Source organism: Leptonotus elevatus, chromosome 8 (assembly GCF_054856555.1).
Source record: "Leptonotus elevatus isolate MCC_2025b chromosome 8, RoL_Lele_1.0, whole genome shotgun sequence".
Classification (NCBI taxonomy): Eukaryota; Metazoa; Chordata; class Actinopteri; order Syngnathiformes; family Syngnathidae; genus Leptonotus; species Leptonotus elevatus.
The window spans coordinates 2,433,978-2,452,100 of NC_141246.1; the positions used below are offsets into that span (position 1 = coordinate 2,433,978).

The 18,123-nt window shown below is 38.8% G+C and overlaps 1 protein-coding gene across 8 annotated transcripts in view; it reads right to left on the bottom strand.

Annotated features, from left to right (window-relative positions):
- LOC147169204 (protein phosphatase 1 regulatory subunit 29-like) overlaps positions 1–18,123 on the bottom strand; it is a 102,986-nt gene that overhangs the window by 8,617 nt on the left and 76,246 nt on the right. For 3 of the 8 annotated variants that reach the window (XM_086083974.1, XM_086083973.1, XM_086083977.1), the window contains one exon: positions 17,620–17,712. The exons of the other annotated variants lie outside the window; for them this stretch is intronic. The gene's annotated coding sequence lies outside the window, so the exon portion shown is untranslated. The remainder of the gene's footprint in view (positions 1–17,619; positions 17,713–18,123) is intronic. 8 annotated transcript variants of the gene reach the window in all.

Genomic DNA, 18,123 nt, shown 5'->3' on the forward strand with positions numbered 1-18,123 from the left:
GGGTGTAGACATTTTATATCCACTCACTGTGGAAGAAATGTGTTGGTCGTTTGGGCAAAGTGAGATTCGGTCTCAAGCTGGCACCGACTCCGATTCGGGAAAGCATCGTTTATCCACGTGGGGCAATTGAGATACTGGGTTTCGCACAGAACGGCCTCGACATCCTGCATAACTGTTTTTTTCCCGACAGATTCCAAAAGTGTGCGCTCCAATCTGCTCAGCATATTTGTGTGATCTGCGGCGATACCTTTGATGTATAAATGTCTTTTGTGGCATTTAATGATTGCGCAATAAGCGGCTCGTAATAACGCCTCAACAGATTCAAACGTAATCAAAAGCAAGTTGCGCCCCTCTTTTGTAAAGTGCGCGCTATTATTATTTTTCTCGCCCCAAACTTTTATCACAGTCGAGATATAAGGCTTTTTTTTTCCGACAAGACCAAAAGCGCAGCAACGTACGTGACATCAAAGCGCTTACGAAACATCAAATCAAATTCACATTGACACAATTTCTGCAGGATTTTTTGCTTCTTTTTTTTTTTTTGCTACTTTCTGTTTTTTGTCTTTATTGAGACTGAGACGCTCTCATACTTCATAAGGTAACACAATTCCCAGGAGATCCCATATGAGAATTCCCAGCTCCTTCCAACCGCCCCCCGTTCAAAAGCAAAAGCGTACACAAGCTGTAAGCGCCATGTTGAGGACTCGGAAACGCTCCAGGGGGGCTTGAAAGCCGGGAAAAAAGAGGTGAGAAAGCAGCACGAAATTGGATTTGGAGGCGCTGCGCGGAAGTTTTGCGCGTAACGAGCGCTAACGGCCTCCGATTCTGCAGCTTCCTGTTGTCGCCGGCTGCCGTTTACGAGCTGCGCGTCAATCAGGTCAGCCTGAGGTTTGGTTTGTGTTCGTACTAAAAAAAAAATAAAAAATCCAAATGTGTCACAATCAAATCAAATGGCTGTCAGCAAACATTGAGAACATGCAGGCGCTAACCGCTAACACGCTAAACCAAAGACTTATCCCGACAGCCCGAACACAAAGGCTGAGATGTTCTTTTTTTTTTTTTTTACAAAGCCATCAAGTGTTTTTGAGCAAATACAGTTTCTACAAGCATACATATCATCATATTTGAGCACTTCCAGCAAGTCACAAAGGTTCGATTACCAGATTTCTCTTGCGATGTCGTGTCTGTTAAGGGATTTTTTTTTCTCTCTCCCCGAATTGCTGATAAAATAGTACAGCTGACAATCAGAAATGTTCATTCTGTTCTACATTAGAGTTACGATCATTCATCATCATCAAAAAAAAAAGAAAAAAAAAAAAGAGTTACGATCATTTGATTTGATTTATTTCAATTTATGACTCTTCTGTAGGGGTCGGAATCGAGTTGGGCTAAGACGATTCCGAGATTGAAACCTGAAGCTCGTATTCCCACTTAAGCGGGGGACACTCATGCTGATAATTAATTTTCCCCTAATTTGAGCAGTTTTCCTCTCTTCCAGTCAAAGTCAGCAAAGGTTTGAAAATCGGATGCTCGGAAAGATGATCCGAAGGGATTTCTTGTGGTATGCTTACGATTAATAGATGATGTGTGTGGAGTGCTGTGTTGTTCATCTGGGCACACCGCTGATGAACTCATTCACTCCCAGCCATTTTCGCTGAAGCAACCCCCTTCGCTCCCGACCGGTTTACTGGATTTTGACTGATTTTGCAAGGCCTACAGAATATCGTGTTCTATTGCTTTACAAACATGAAAGCTATCAAAAGAAAGATTTGAGTCTCTTCTTTCCTCAGGATTTTTTTTTTTTTTATATATTCATCATTACTGTATTCACAAATCTGTTTAAAACAGTGTAAAACAGCTTGTTGCAACGTGGCCCTGGTTGATCTCTTATACTCTGCTGCCACTTGCTGGCCGTTTTTGTAAAAATGACCATTGCTTCAAGCATTCTCTTCAGGTCAGAGGCTGCATCAAAGCCTTCTGTATGCTTGAGCATAAAAAATATATTAAAACGTATAAATACGTCTTTGGGAGCATGGCGATGTTTAAAATAGAACGTATTTATATGTTTTTGGGAGCAAATGAGTTAACAATCAAAATATAGTCTCCAGTATGTGTATCTAAACGTTGGATTTTGTTGTCCAATCGGATTGTAGCCTTAATGCTAGCCAATATAACTCAATCTATGCCAGCAACGGTTCTTGCGTCTTGAAACAACCAGATTTGAAATCCGCCTCCAAAAGGCCAACACATGACATCAGCATTTTTTTTTCAACCCCAGATTGGTTGGTCAGAGCAAAAACCTGATTCGATTACGACCAAAACACGTCTGTGGCGATCTCTAGCGAGTAGGATGTATTTTATTTTAACGCGTTCAACGTTTTTGTCATGTTATTGGATAAATATTGTCAGCAAAGCGCCCGAGGTGACGCATGTGGCACTTTCGCAATAACGATGGTTTCTATCATCGTCAGGTCCGTCGGCATGGAGGCCAAGATACCAAATCCATCCCTTCCATTTTTTTTTTAATTGCTTTATTCCTCACAAGTGTCACGGGGGTGCTGGAGCCTATCCCAGCTGGGTACACCCTGAACTGGTGGTCAGCCACTGCCGCATACTATAAGAAAAGCAATAAGCGCTCGCATGTTCCCATCTCGCGGGGTCGCTCACTTTCTAAAACTCAGTTAAGATCTTACAAATCAATATGTGTGTGTGTGTGTGTGTGTGTGTGTGTACCCTCGAGACTGAGCCGTATTTTCGGTTTTGTGATTGACGGTTGCCGGTCTACTTTGCGTTCCGGGTCAAGCATCTGGCTCGGCCTCCCCATGCGTCCACGTCTTGTAAAGGTTCACGGCGCGCACCCTCTTTCTTTCCTCCTCCTCCTCCTACCAGTTCTGGACCGTATACCGTTATTTCCCGCGAGTCCAAGCGCTGAAACGAACCGCGAAGGGAGTCAGCTGTACGTTTTTCCCGTTAATCACACGACAAGCGTGCGAGCAAGCCCTTCATCACAGATGGAGGACATTGCGACTTGTTTTTTTTTTTATTTTTATTTTTTTTCTCCAGCCAATCTCGCCGCTGCTTCACGCGCGTACTCGCTAATCTATAGAATCGCGCTTGTAGCAGCGAAGTGAGCCTTCACAATTTCTCAACATCTATTGCTTGTAAAACAAAATAAATAATAAATAATAAATGACGACATTCCCATTTATAGCAACGGGGAGCCACATCAACATGCGTGTGACAAAACGAACAGTGTTGGGAATGACGGCGTTTTTTACGGATTAATCGAACAAATTATTCTCCCCATATCGTTATTGTATGAGAAATGCGTTGCTTTACAATTTATTTATTAGTTTACAGCCTTGAAGAAAGTTTTACAAGAAGTTGCAGAAAACTTGCTGGAAATTTTTATTTGCGCGCAGTTAGAGGCACTGTTTTTTTTTGTTTTGTTTCTTTAAAGCTCAGTATTGTTCATTCGGTAATTTTACCGATTTGACATGTCGTCATCATTGCTCTCTTTTTTTTTTTTATTATTATTATTTTTGTATGTGCGTGCGTGTGAGTGTGTGTGTATTCATGAGTTCACCAAAAACCTAATTAAAAAATCCCATACCGTTCACCTAAACCGAACACCGCCGTCAGGAGACCCGAGGAAGGACTAAAGAAAAGAAAGGAAAGTGAAATCCAGCCCCGACCACCCACCACCCCACTGGGCCACCCACCAGAGTTCTTCACCAACCCCAGAAACATCTAAATTCCAACAAATCAGGGAGACCTCAAGAGACCAAAGGAGAGACTGAGGAAAGGAAGGAAGGACAGACGAAGCCTCCACCGATTCAATGACCCGAGGAGGAAGCAGATTGTGTCTGAGTTTCGATAGATGCTGGTGCGGCGGATCTGGCGCAGTTGTTGTCGGACCTCGTCACAATAAAAGTGCCTTGACAGCTGAAATGCGGAGTGACTTCCGGACCTTAGCATATTTTAGCATTTTAGCAAAAAAGTCCACTTCCTCGCCTGGAACTGTTTTGACAACTTTGACAGTTGACATTAATTAAAAAAAAAATAACAGTCGAGGTCTGCCGAAAAACGGCCGCCATGAGGAGTGATTTGTTGATAATTCTGTTCCAACAAGAACCATTATTGCGACTCCGCAAGCGCCATAACAGCGATAAAAGGTACCCGTAAGTCATAGCGACACGCTCGCCGATTGTCATTAGTAGCGCCAACAATTGTATTTCTCTTATTTCACGTGAAAAGTAGGCCATATCGTGACATTTGTATGTTAAGCCTAGAGTTGGGCAGTTTTTAAAAAAAAAATGTAAATCAACCATTAAATATATCTTTAAATGTGTAGAATTATAAATTAATTAATTAATTAATTGAAAGTGTACAAAAGTCTGTATTTCAGAGAAATGAAGTGGAAGATTTTGAGGAGTAAAAGTAGTAGCAGTTACGGCAATGATTTTGGCCATGATAGCATTAAGCGCTGCATATTTGAATAGCATTGGCAATTTCTTTGATATATTATTGATTGTTTTAGCCTGCAACAATTATATATAAAAAAAAAAATGCCCGCCAAATCCTGGAGAAACTGGCTAGGACTGTCTACAAATTACCGATAGAAGACAAATCTGTCTGGTCGGTGCTGGATTTCACCTTCCTTGGTTTTCTTCGGTCCCCTCGGGTCTCCTGGTGTTCGATTTAGGTGAACGGTATAAGATTTTTTTTTCTAATAGGTTTTCTGGTGAGCTAACAAACACACGCACGCACGCACGCACGCACGCACACACACATACTCACCCACACACACAAAAAAAAAAAAAAAAAAAGTATGTATGTATGTATGTATATATGTATATATGTATGTATATATGTGTATATATATATATATATATATTTAAAAAAAAAAAAAAAAAAAAAAAAAAAAAAAAAAAAAAAAAAAAAGAGCAATGATGATGACATTTCCGAATGAACAATACTGAGCTCTTATAAAAAAAAAAAAAAAAAAAAAAAAAAAAAAAAAAAAAAAAAAAAAAAAAAAAAAAGAAGACAAATGTGCCACAAATCACCATATATGTTGTAATGTAATGTGTATTAAAAAAAAAAAAAAGCTTTAAAAAACTAATATCAATGTTCGCAGCATAACAGCTAATTGCGGCTTCACCGTGTTTGCTTTGGAATCCATTCACGTCTTCAGGCCCTTAAAGCATTCAGTGATTTTTAGACAAGTGGCAGAAATGAAAATCTATTCTGCCGCTGAGTGAGAGGAATGAAGTAATACGTTCTGATCTCTTTTTGTTCTGATCAGAACCCGAGCTGCGGCGTTCTCAATAAGCGACCCTTCAACTCTGGAAATGTTCTTCAGTTGATAAAAGGCTCTTTTGGTGATTGACTTGATACGACTGCTGAAAAATGAATCATCATCATCACCGTAATATATATCCGACGTTGAGAAATGACGGGAGTTGTTAAATGTCTTTTTCCACGAGATCAACGGCAAGCTTGTCCTGAGGTCATTCTCTATATTGGCCCCGCCCACTCATGGGCGTGTTTTCCGTGCTATTTTCAGATTTGGTTATTATATACTGTAGATATTCAGCCCTCGCGGCGAAAGCGAGCGGCAACGATCAAACGAGCGAGAAGGAGCGCGATGGCGGGGGCGGGGGCGAGGGGCGAGGGGCGGGGTTCGAGCCTTAATTTATCGGTTTTAATTACTCCTCTCCATCTCAACGGCACCACCAGCGGGCTTTGAATTTCCTTTTTGAGGTTGACCTTTGCATGGAAATGAGAGCGAAGGGGATGATGAAGAGGAGCCGAGGAATGAACTCCGCTTTAATCTTTAAACAGGCCAGCAGAAGAAGAAGAAGGAAGAGGAGGAGAAACACCGGGATGGCTCCTTAATGAAAATGAAATTGATATATATATATATATATATATATATATATACGATTCAATGGTGCCTCACCACAAGTATGCAGGGTTCCACTGTACAGTATAAAAAATATCCATCCATCAATTTTCTTAACAGTGTACAATATATACACAATACAACATTATATAAATACAATAAGCAAAATATACTGCCCCCAAAAAATAAAGGAACAAAGTGATTTCTTTGGGCAGTGTTTATGCTATTAATATATGTATTGCTCAAAAAAATCTGAACAATTAAGGGAACACTTTGTTCCCTTAAAATTGAAGGAATAGTGTTCCCTTAATTGTTTAGATTTTTTTGAGCAGTGTACGTAAAAAAAAAAAAAAAAAAGATAATAATAATAATCACCAGCAGTAGTCGGAATTTTTTTGTCCATTCGTCCGAGAAAACAAAACAAAACAAAAAACAAGCTTCTGAGGAGATGCAACCTCATTGAGCCTCCACGTATCTCCACCTCTTGCGTGTGTGCGTATCCAATGTTGTCGCCCAGAGGCCGCGAAGCACCTCAGCTCTCACCTCGATTAATTCAGGAGCGGACATCCTGTCCTGAGGGACGCGCGCGCGTCCGACTCAGAAACGCGTCAACTTGACAGCAGGAAAAGTCAAGTAGCGAATGCAGAGACGACGCGAAATAAAGTTTGGGTTCTCGAAGTCGATTCGGTGCGATGATGTACAGTACGCAACATACAAGAAGAGCTAAGAAACAGGGAAGTAGAAAGGAACAACTGAGATCATTTGGTTGCACAAGTGTGCACACCCTATTATTACGTACTCTTTTTGTCTCCAGTGACAAAAACTTGCAATCCTTCAAATTTCTATCCCAGAGGAACAGCTTCTTTTGCCTCATTCACTTCATCTGAATGTGATCACATACACACACACACACACACACACACACACACACACACACACACACACACATGTACACGCACACACTTGCGGAAGTGAACGGAAGGCTGAGCTGTTGCATCATCTCGTTTTGGAGTCCGAGCGCGAGCGACGATGAACACGACGGGTGGACAAAAAGACAAAAAAAACTAAATGAGTCTGACTCCCTCCTTCAATTAGAAAAAAAATCTTTCCACTCATTCAATTTTTATATATATATATAAAACCTACATTATTTAGTGTGAGATCTTAAAAAAAACAAAAAAAACTGCAGCACCTCAGGGGGGCCAATTACACGCTGGCAATGGCGCCGAAATAAGGATCAGCGGCACTTCCTGAGTCGATGTGTCAGTCGCTCATTTGGGGACGAAAACTGTGCAATGCGCACAATGTGGTGGCAAGGGTACGATTGGTTTTCAACACAGTTTACAGGTTTATTTTTGTTTTAATATTTGATGCTATTTACACCATTAAAACTGCTGGGGGGGGGAAAATAACCCAATTTTGGTCATAAACTAGATTGACCCATGTTACAGGTCAATTTGACCCAACTTTAGGTTGGTTTGTTTAAAAAAAATAATAATAATAAATTTAAAAAAAATCATAATTGATGTATTATTTTTTGCGATTACTATAACTCGATTTAAGTCAACATTATTCTTTTAAATTTGATCATTTTTGTTTTTTATGTTTTTTAATTCCAGTAATTCGATTTTTCTAATTGTATTTCATTAAACGTAAATATTTAATTTTGTTGAGCTGAATTTCCTGTTATTGTGTTTTTGTTTGATTTTATTCAACATACTTATTTTGATAGGGTTCTACTTCCTGCTTGTGTTGCCGTTGCCGTTGGCTTGATAGGACCCTGCAGCTTTTTGAGAGTCATGTATTAGAATTTTTTTTTATAAAAACATTTTTTTTATTATTACAGTAATTAGACTTTTCTAATTGTATTTTATTAAACCTAAATATTTGATTTTGTTGAGCTGAATTTACTGTTAACTGTGTTTTTGTTTGATTTTATTCAACATACTTATTTTGATAGGGTTTTTACTTCCTGCTTGAATTTGTATTTCGAAATCCGGTCCTTGAACGCACCAGGATCAAACCTGAAAGCTCTTCAGAGATTTGTGGAGAAGAAGCATTGCTTCTACATCGAGCCAACAAAGGTGGCGAGCGAGATGTTGTTTTTTCGGGATTCAACCAAGAATGTCGATAGCCGCTTTGCATTTCTATGGGTTTGTTTATTTTGTGTTATATATTTTTTTATTTTGTCGTTATTTCAATTCACCTGATGTTATCGTTGATTTGTAATGAGTTTTGTTCAACATTTATCTATCCAAAGTACTTTTGTAATAATTTAACTTAATGATTTTGATGCAATTATTCAAATTATTTTCCTTTTTTTTTTCTTTAATTTTATATGCATTTTTCTTTTAATTCTTTTTTTTTTTTTTTACCTTTGTAGTTAATTTGAGCTATATTTCTATATTCTATTAATATTGCTTTTAATGTATTTTTATTTTGTTTTTATATACAGAATAATGGAGAGGAACTTTTTTTTTTTTTTACCTTTGTAGTTAATTTGAGCTATATTTCTATATTCTATTAATATTGCTTTTAATGTATTTTTATTTTGTTTTTATATACAGAATAATGGAGAGGAACTTTTTTCTTTTTTTTTACCTTTGTAGTTAATTTGAGCTATATTTCTATATTCTATTAATATTGCTTTTAATGTATTTTTATTTTGTTTTTACATACAGAATAATGGAGAGGAACTTTTTTTTTTTTTTTACCTTTGTAGTTAATTTGAGCTATATTTCTATATTCTATTAATATTGCTTTTAATGTATTTTTATTTTGTTTTTATATACAGAATAATGGAGAGGAACTTTTTTTTTTTTTTTACCTTTGTAGTCAATTTGAGCTATATTTCTATATTCTATTAATATTGCTTTTAATGTATTTTTATTTTGTTATTTTGTTAAATATGTACATCGAATCAACACACCGCAAAAGTCAATTCCGCGTCCGCTTTTATGATCATCTGGCCATTTGACGTCTTTTCCTGCTTGGCGTTTGGACGCTTCAGCAGTCACGTGATTGGCCTTAACAACGAGCGGAATGCGGACAACTCCACTCGGCAGATGAGATCCTCATCTGCCTAATTGTGGCTAATAAAACGTGAGCTTTTTCCACAGGGCAGCTGGGAACGACCTTATTCCGGCTTCGTCTCCACGCCTGCTGCTCGCTGCACAAGTCGACCGCGCGTGTGCGCGTGTGCGTGCGCGCGCGCGTGCGGAAGCAAGCTTATTTTTTTCTTTTCTTTTTTTTTTTTTTTACGGATATGAACTCCTCCAGGGAAATTAAAAGCAAAGGGAACATATGACTCCGTCACGCTCGCCTCTTTGTAAAGGACCAGAATCCGCGAAACGTTGCCACGGCAACCATGGACGACAGCATCGTGGTACCGCCGGATCGCGTTCTAGAATGAATAACATTCCATATTTACATTGAGAAATGCGGGATCGGCTGCATATAAAACCCACAAAACAATCCCTGGAATTGGATTGGTTGTTGGTTATTCATTCGACCCGAGTTCGGTGAGTAACCTAAAAAGTTGGGTCCAAAATGGACCCACCCAACTTTTTTGGGTCATTCGTTTAACCCAAAAAGTTCACTCTAAAAACAGTGGCCAAAAAGGGACAGACCCAAGTTTTTGGGTTATTAAGTTAACCCAAAACTTTGGGTCAAAATAAAAAAAACTCATAAACAACCTATTTGGGGCGTTCTTTTTGAGAGTCAATACTCTAATAGTTCAATAAAATAATACAATAAAAAGTAAATTCATTTTAATAAAAATGAAAACATGGATATTATCAAGTTCAATAAAATTAAGAAAATTTAATTTTATATATATTTATATATATATATATATATATATATAAATATATATATTTATTTATATATATATTTATATATATAAATATATATAAATATATATATATATATATATTTATATATATATATATATATGTATATATATATATATATTTATATATATATATGTATATATATATATATATTTATATATATATATATATATATATATATATATATATATATATATATATATATATATATATATATATATACACATACGTATACATATCCATGTCTCTCTATCATCGTCCCTCTGACAAAAATGTATTTAATTATTTACATTCTCACTTACTTTGTATTCGTACCTGCAGGCAAATATGCTCGTGTGACGGCGTAAGCGTGACGAGCATACGCGCGTCAAGAAAAGTCCGTCTTAAGCGGCCTTGCGTCGACAACGCTGGCTTTCCCCTCAACTGCCAGCCCAGTAATCGAACGCGACGTCTGAACTTCGGACGCACCCGACGCGTCATCCGCAAGAAAAAGAAAAAGAAGAAGAAGAAGAAGGGAAAGAAGAAGAATATCCGCTGCGTATACGTCCATTATTAGAGCCGATGAACATCAAAATGGAGATTCAATTTCAGGACTAACGTTTAAAATAGGTTTCAAATTAAAGCTTCAAGACAAAAGTTTTGGTTTCAGATTTAGTTTTAAAGGTTTTAAATTAAGATATAAACCTGGATTACGGTTTTAAACTACAATTAACAACTAGGGTTTGAAAACGGGGTTTTAAGTCTGGGTTTGGTTTTCAAACTAGAGTTTAAGTTTCAAGTGTTTGAGGGTCAGGGTTGCAAATTGTATTTTCAATCCAGGGTTCGGAGTCCAAATTCAGGTTTCAAGACGGTTAAAGGTTTCCAATTTACGGTTAGGGTTTCAAAATAGGGTTTCAAATCTGGGTCTGCTTTCATATAAAGTTTGAGTTATGATTTCAAAAACATTTGGGTTTCACATTTTTAAATGAATGGTTCAAGCCTGGATTAGGGTTTCGAACAAGGGTTAGCGGTTCCGGCCATGGTTCGGAATTTAAATGAAGGGGTAAGGCTTCAAATTACAGTTCCAGCCAATGTTAGCATTTCAAATTAGCATGCGTAAGAATGCTAATTTGTGCAGTTTTTGAAACAACTCCAAAATAAAGAATGAAAATCAAACGTATTTGTTCCGGAGTCATCAGTGGAACTAGCAAGCTAACGGACGCAATGCGCTAATCATGGCAAACGCGCCTTTTTGCTGTAATGAGGCGGGGGGGAAAAAAACGGCTGTCGTGTTTGACTCCCGTCTGCGTACACGGCGCGCACGCCGCCGTTCCGTTAATGAGCGAGCGGACCGCTAACGAGCTGGAAGCCAGTCGACGCTGTGCGGCCGCTGCGCCGTCGCTGCTGCAATCCGCGGATCAAAACGCAGCGCTAGTCCCGATGTTGTATTTACTCTTTGAGTACTCACCGACATGACTTTTCAAAATAAAACTAATTTGGCCCGACCAATTAATCGGCGAAGAGCCGATTAGAAATAAAACACGGAAACTATTTTTTCAAATGTACTTATTTCACTCATTTCTGTGACGTTCCAGATGACGGACTATGAATTGAAGGCATCCCAGCGGGATGAAGTGCGAAGAGGCCGATTGAATGCGCCTAAACGCGTCGACCTTGAGGGATGCAAGAGGGAACAGGGACGGGAAGCGAAGAATTCCCAGAGGAGCGCCGCGCGCATCGCCACCTTTTACTCGGTGCATCGCAGCTGTCAGGCACGCTGAGAAGCATCTGCTCAGCCTACAAGAAGACCGCAGGCGCGTTCACAAAGTCAACGGTGGTCCTTTTTTTCCGCCTGACTCCTTGTCTAAACAATGCTAAGCTAAAATACCGCCGGGGTTCCCCGAGCGCGGCGGCGATCGCTCGCAAAAGTAGGGCAGCGCGCGGCCGCAGGCGGCGCTCGGGCGGAAGGATACGCGCCAAGACGGCAGGAATGGACGGCTGCGTGGTCGTAAGGGGCCGGCTGGACGGCTGCGTGGATGCCTGTCTGACGGTTTTCGTACAAAAAACATCCAGCAAGGGAAATAGGGGAAGCTTTAAAAGAGAATTTTCAGTCCACAAGGAAAAAATTTGGTGCACCGCTAGCATAGCAGTGTGCAACTTTAAAAATTGAATGGTTTTTCGGTATTTTTTATAAAACAAGTTTACAGCTAACAATGTTCTCTCTAAAAGAACATTTATCACAAAAATGAAGAATTTGGTGCACCTCAGGGGGTGTGCGACATTAAAAATAGAATGTTATTCTGATGTTTTCATGAAATAAGGTTATGCACCACCAACGGTGCGCAGCATTAAGAATGAAATGGTTTTCTAGTATTTTGACAACATAAGTGTACAGATGCAAATGCAGAATTTGGTGCACCCCAGGGGGTGTGCAACATTAAAAATGAAATGATTTTCAGGTATTTTTCCGAAATAAGGTTACAGCTAACAATTTTCTTTGTAAAATAACCACAAAATGCAGAATCTGAAATGAAAAGCAGAATGGTATGCTGGTGTTTTCACGAAATAAGGTTACAGCTAATAATTTTTTTGTAAAATAACCCCAAAATGGAGAATTTGGTGCACCCCAGGGGGTGCGCAACTTTTAAAATGGAATGATATGCTGGTGTTTTCACGAAATAAGGTTACAGCTAACAATTTTCTTTGTAAAAGATAATCTATGAACCAAAAACGAAGAATTTGGTGTACCACCAACGGTGCGCAACATTAAAAATGAAATGTTTATCTAGTATTTTGATGAAATAAGGTTACAGCGAACAATTTTCTTTGTAAAATAACCCCATGATGCAGAATGTGGTGCACCCCAGGGGGTGCGCCACATTAAAAATAGAATGGTATTCTGGCGTTTTCATGAAAAAAGGTTACAGCTAACAATTTTCTTTGTAAAAGATCATCTATAAACCAAAAATGCAGTATTTGGTGCACCCCAGGGGGTGCGCCACATTAAAAATAGAATGGTATTCTGGCGTTTTCATGAAAAAAGGTTACAGCTAACAATTTTCTTTGTAAAAGATCATCTATAAACCAAAAATGCAGTATTTGGTGCACCCCAGGGGGTGCGCAACATTAAAAATGGAATAGTATTCTGGTGTTTTCATGAAATAAGGTTACAGCTAACAATTTTCTTTGAAAAAGATCATCTATATACTGAAAATGCAGAATTTGGTGCACCCCAGGGGGTGCGAAAACATTAAAAATGAAATGATTTTCAGGTAATTTCACAAAATAAGGAAATAATGCAGCTAACAATTTCCTTTGTAAAAGATATTCTATGAACCAAAAACGAAGAATTTGGTGTACCACCAACGGTGCGCAACATTAAAAATGAAATGTTTATCTAGTATTTTGATGAAATAAGGTTACAGCGAACAATTTTCTTTGTAAAATAACCCCATGATGCAGAATGTGGTGCACCCCAGGGGGTGCGCCACATTAAAAATGGAATGGTATTCTGGCGTTTTCATGAAAAAAGGTTACAGCTAACAATTTTCTTTGTAAAAGATCATCTATAAACCAAAAATGCAGTATTTGGTGCACCCCAGGGGGTGTGCAACATTAAAAATGGAATAGTATTCTGGTGTTTTCATGAAATAAGGTTACAGCTAACAATTTTCTTTGAAAAATAACCCCAAAATGCAGAATTTGGTGCACATTTTTAGTGTCAACATCTGATTTATGTTCACCACATCGGAGATGAGTTTTTTCCCAATTTTTTTTCTTCTTCTTTTTATTTTTTTACATAAGTGACAGGCAGCCTTCAACTATGCGACCGGCGTGACTGACGCCGTCGACATTCAATCGCCGGACAGATTTGACAAAATCTTTTTCCCTCCTCAAGCCGGAGGAGGAACAAAAGCCCGCGAGACGGCAAAGTGACACGTCCAACAATGGCGCCGCGGCGTTAAGAGCACTCGAGTGCCAAAGTGAGTCACCGAAGGGAGAAATAGACTTCACTTCAGCGGCCCGCTGACTAACGCGCTACTCAATGGGAAAGAAAAAGCAAATTTCCACTTCCAAAAGTCAGCACCAGAAAGTGTTTGCTCTTTTTTTTTTTTTCTTCTGATGGTTAGCTTGTGCACAAATCCTGAAACGGGCTTACTTTTTTTAAAAACATTATTTAAATTAAAATTTCCATCCGTTTTCTAAACTTCTGAAGTCAATATTCTATATTGAAACAAGTCTGTTGTTAAAAATAAATTAATTAAAATTTATCAATAAATAAATGTTTTTCTTTTTAATTACATACAATGCTCTTGATTGCATTCGGCGGTTGCAGTAGTTAATATTTTGGTAATATTGCTGGTGTTCATTTCCTTCTCAGCTGCTGTGACTTGTGATATCGACCATTAATATGTGTTGTGTAGTATATTTTTTTTACCTGATTATTCTTGCCGCTGTTTATATTGACCTTGGTTGTACCAGTGTTTAGTCATTTAGGGGTTTTGTCATTTGTGGGCCGGGCCAGACTCTTTCCGCCGTGAATGGCGGCGGTTGACTGTAGAGTAAAAATGTTTATTTATTTTTTTCAAATAGATATATTGCTCAATCTTATGATTGAAAGAGTGATCGGTTAATGTTTTTTTGTTTTTCTGAACGGTGAAAAATTCCTGATCAAGTCAAGCCTAGTTGTAAGGTTAAGATAATTTTGGATTTTTCTTTAGTTTATTTTTATATTGTTTTGACTTGTTTTTGTTAAATCCAATTTAATTATTATTTTTTTAGACCAAGTTTGTTTGTTAATTTATATTAGTCTTGATTTTTTCCGATAGTGCCTCCTTTTAGTTAAGGTTTTATTAGATTTAATATTAGCTTTAGTTTTAATATATGATTTATTTTTTTTTTTTAAAAGACCCCCAAAAGCTATGAATGTACAAAGATGAAAAACAAATGACATTTCTGTTAGATTTAGATCGTTTTAGAAACAAGATGCAGTTTCATTTAGTTTTGTGGTTAAAAAAAAAAAAAAGTATTTTAATTTTGTTTTTGTTTTTTATTTCCATTTTTATTTTTGTTATTTTATACTACATACAGCATACGAATTGTAGAAGTAGCATAGTGTAATAGTAGTAGTATTAGTGTTAGCAATATTAGCAATTTAGCATAGTAACGGTAGAAGCCGTAGTAATAGCATAGTAGCAGTCATGGTAGCGGTGGTGTCAGCAGGCGGCAGATTTTGGAAGGTGCGGTAGTCATCGTAGCGGTAGCGATAGCGCTAGTAGCTTTTTTTTCGTTACCGTTTTCAACGTCAACATTCCGACGCACCATTCCCAAAGTGCGTCCGTATTACATGTGAGGTGTGTGCGTCATTCACCAAGGTGAGCGCTTTCCCGGCCTGCCCACCACGGCCACACGCATCCCCCCCCACCCCCCCACCAACCCCCCGCCGCCGCCGAGCATCTCGTTAGCGCGGCGCGCTGGAGACGCTTCAAACGCGGCCATGTTGCCGGCTCTAAAAATAGCACGCAATCTGCAACCTTACCTAATGAGCCACAAGCCACTTCACACCTGTCAACAAGCAGCTGCTCTATATGTGTGTGCGTACAAATATGGCTGACCACACCGTTTTGATCACATATGCGTGCGAGCTAAAAATAGACGGCACTTTTTTTCACCTCCTGCTCTATCACTTGCATATAGAAGAAGAATACTGCGGCAATATTTCAACATAAACTAGCAAGGAAAGGGAAGAAATTGCATGATGCAGAGTAGGCAATGCAGCACTCGAGGGTCATCTCACAAACGTGTTCTAAAACCCGAGTGGCCTACAACTGTTTAGAGTTACTCGCATAACGAGCCACATGCTGCTTCACCAAGTGGGTTCGACTATTTTGATTTCGAAGGAAAGTTGGCATTGGCTAAAATGTTCTTGCCAATGTTGTGTACACACTTAAAGAGGCAAAAGTATTAGGACTTGATCCAATAGCCCGGTTGATCGACCCCCTGGTGAAGCAGCATGTGGCTCAAGATGCTATTTTTCAACTCTACTTGCAAGCCGTTATGGCATTAGCGGTGGTAGCACGTTAGCCCCGAGAGCCCGAGGCCGTTTTCGAGGCAATTTGGACGCCTTGAAGTTGTTATCTTTGTCATTGTAAAGGACAAGGCGAAAGGTAAAAAGTGTCATTTTGCCCCAGCGGCAGGCGGCATTAATCATTCCGGGATGAAGAACGACCCGACGCCTTGCAATGAGGAAATTCATAAGAAGTCAAACAAATAAAATGGGGGATGAGTTCAGGTGGTACGACATTATGTAGCTGGTGGAGTCTGTTCGTTATCAACGTTTTGTCGGATTCCTGACAAAAAAAAAGCTGATCCGAAAAGGCTCATCTTGACCTTGAGTGAATGCTTGATCGCCATTTTTTTGGGACTCATTGTAACACACTATTCTGCCCCCCCCCCCAAATATTGTTGCAACAAAACTACACTTTTTAATTCCACAAATAATGTTTGAACTTTTTTGTGTGATTTCCTTGAATTTCACTAAGATGAAAATGGTAGTTCACCCCAGAATAATAATTTAAAAATTATAACAATAAATTCTAAATAAATAAATAAGTAAATATTTTTTTTTAAATCGACTAGGGCTGCAAATAATGATTAGTTTATTAATCGATTAATCTGTTCATTTTTGTTGTTGATTAATTTGATTTATTTTTCAAACAGACAATTTTCACCCCTTTATTAAAAATGATGTCAAATTGACAATGAACAGCACAAACATGAATTGATTATGACTCAGTTCCTGGTTTGCTCTGGAACAGATTTGGCAAAAAAATGTTGAAAAAAAATTCGAAGCCCATGTTTATGTTGCAAACATAATCAGACTGAATTCATGGAGGAAGAACAGAAATCTTAGAATATTTAATATTGAGAGACGGAAATTTTGAGGATTTAGACAATTTTAAATTGAAGAAAGTCTCTAAAAAAAATAATTTATCCATTAAATTGCTAATCAATCAATTGTTGATTAACCTTTGCACCTCTTTTTTTGACCATTCTCACCAACCTGTTACTAACAAAACATTTGCTTAAGGTGGTCGCCATTTTGTGTGATAGCCCACTAAACCCTCTACAACAGGGGTGCTCAAATTCGGTCCTCGAGAGCCCCTATCCAGCCTGTTTTCCACGTTTCCCTCCTGCCGCACAGCTGAATCTAATGATCAGCTAATCAGCAAGCTTTGCAGAAGCCTGATAACGATGCTGATCATGAATCAGGTGTGTTAGTGGAGAGAAACATTGAAAACAGGCTGGATAGGGGCTCTCGAGGACCGAACTTGAGCACCCCTGCTCTACAAAATGATCAAATCTTGTTCATTGTGACGTATTAGGGCCAAAAATGAACAGCAGACAGATGGTCAAAAAAAACGAATTGACCAAATGATGCTTGCACTTTCTGTCGTGTCGCTGTCGTGCTCCCGTGGCCGGCCTCAATTCCGCCATTCAACTTTGGTGGCCACAAAATGGCCACATATCGGCAAGTACCAATCTGAGGAATGCCGTTTTCCGTATCAAACTCGACACGTGCAAATTTCTGGGGAAATTGCGTGGGAATGCAGAAAGCTAATATTTGAATGCTTGTGATGTACATTGAAAGATAAATTATGTAAAAATGACTCATTAATAATTGTCGTTGAATGATAAATGATTCGAACCCCCGCAGCGGACGTGCTGTTATTATTAAAGTGTTGCCAGTGAATGTGTCATTGAAAATGAAATGAAATGCATTCGATATAACGTGTCAAACAAACAAAATGTTACTTTTATTTCGTTTTTCTGCGCTTTATTATTTTCCATTTCCCGTCCTTTCCTGGTTTTCCAGCACACCTGCAGCTCATTATTGCCATTCGCTCCTCGTTACGCCGGCCTCCCCCGCCGCCTCTCTCCAGGAAACTCGCGTCGTATTTCACAGCAGGCGGCCTGCAGTCATAAATCATATTTTTCTTCGAATGCGCTCGAGGTCACGTGATCAATCGTTGCTTTTTTTTTTTTTTTTCTTCTTCTTTCTCTCGGCACAACTCCGGAACGTCGGTCATTTGCGTCATGATTCGGGATCCGGCCTGCCGCGCTTAAGACATTTCAATTGGACATCGTCGTCGGATGGCCGCTCACAACTCAATTGCTTTTTTTGCCGCTGACATTTGGACGACGCTTATGATTTATGACGCGCGAGACGACAATCAAGCATTCAAAAACTACAGCGTGGGAGGAAATGTCAGCTTTTGTCGCAGCATTCGGTCTGTTGGCGATGACGCATCGTTTTGGAATGCTCAAAATTATTTTAGTAATTTCTACTTTTTCTTTACTTTACTTTTAATTGTCTTTAAATGT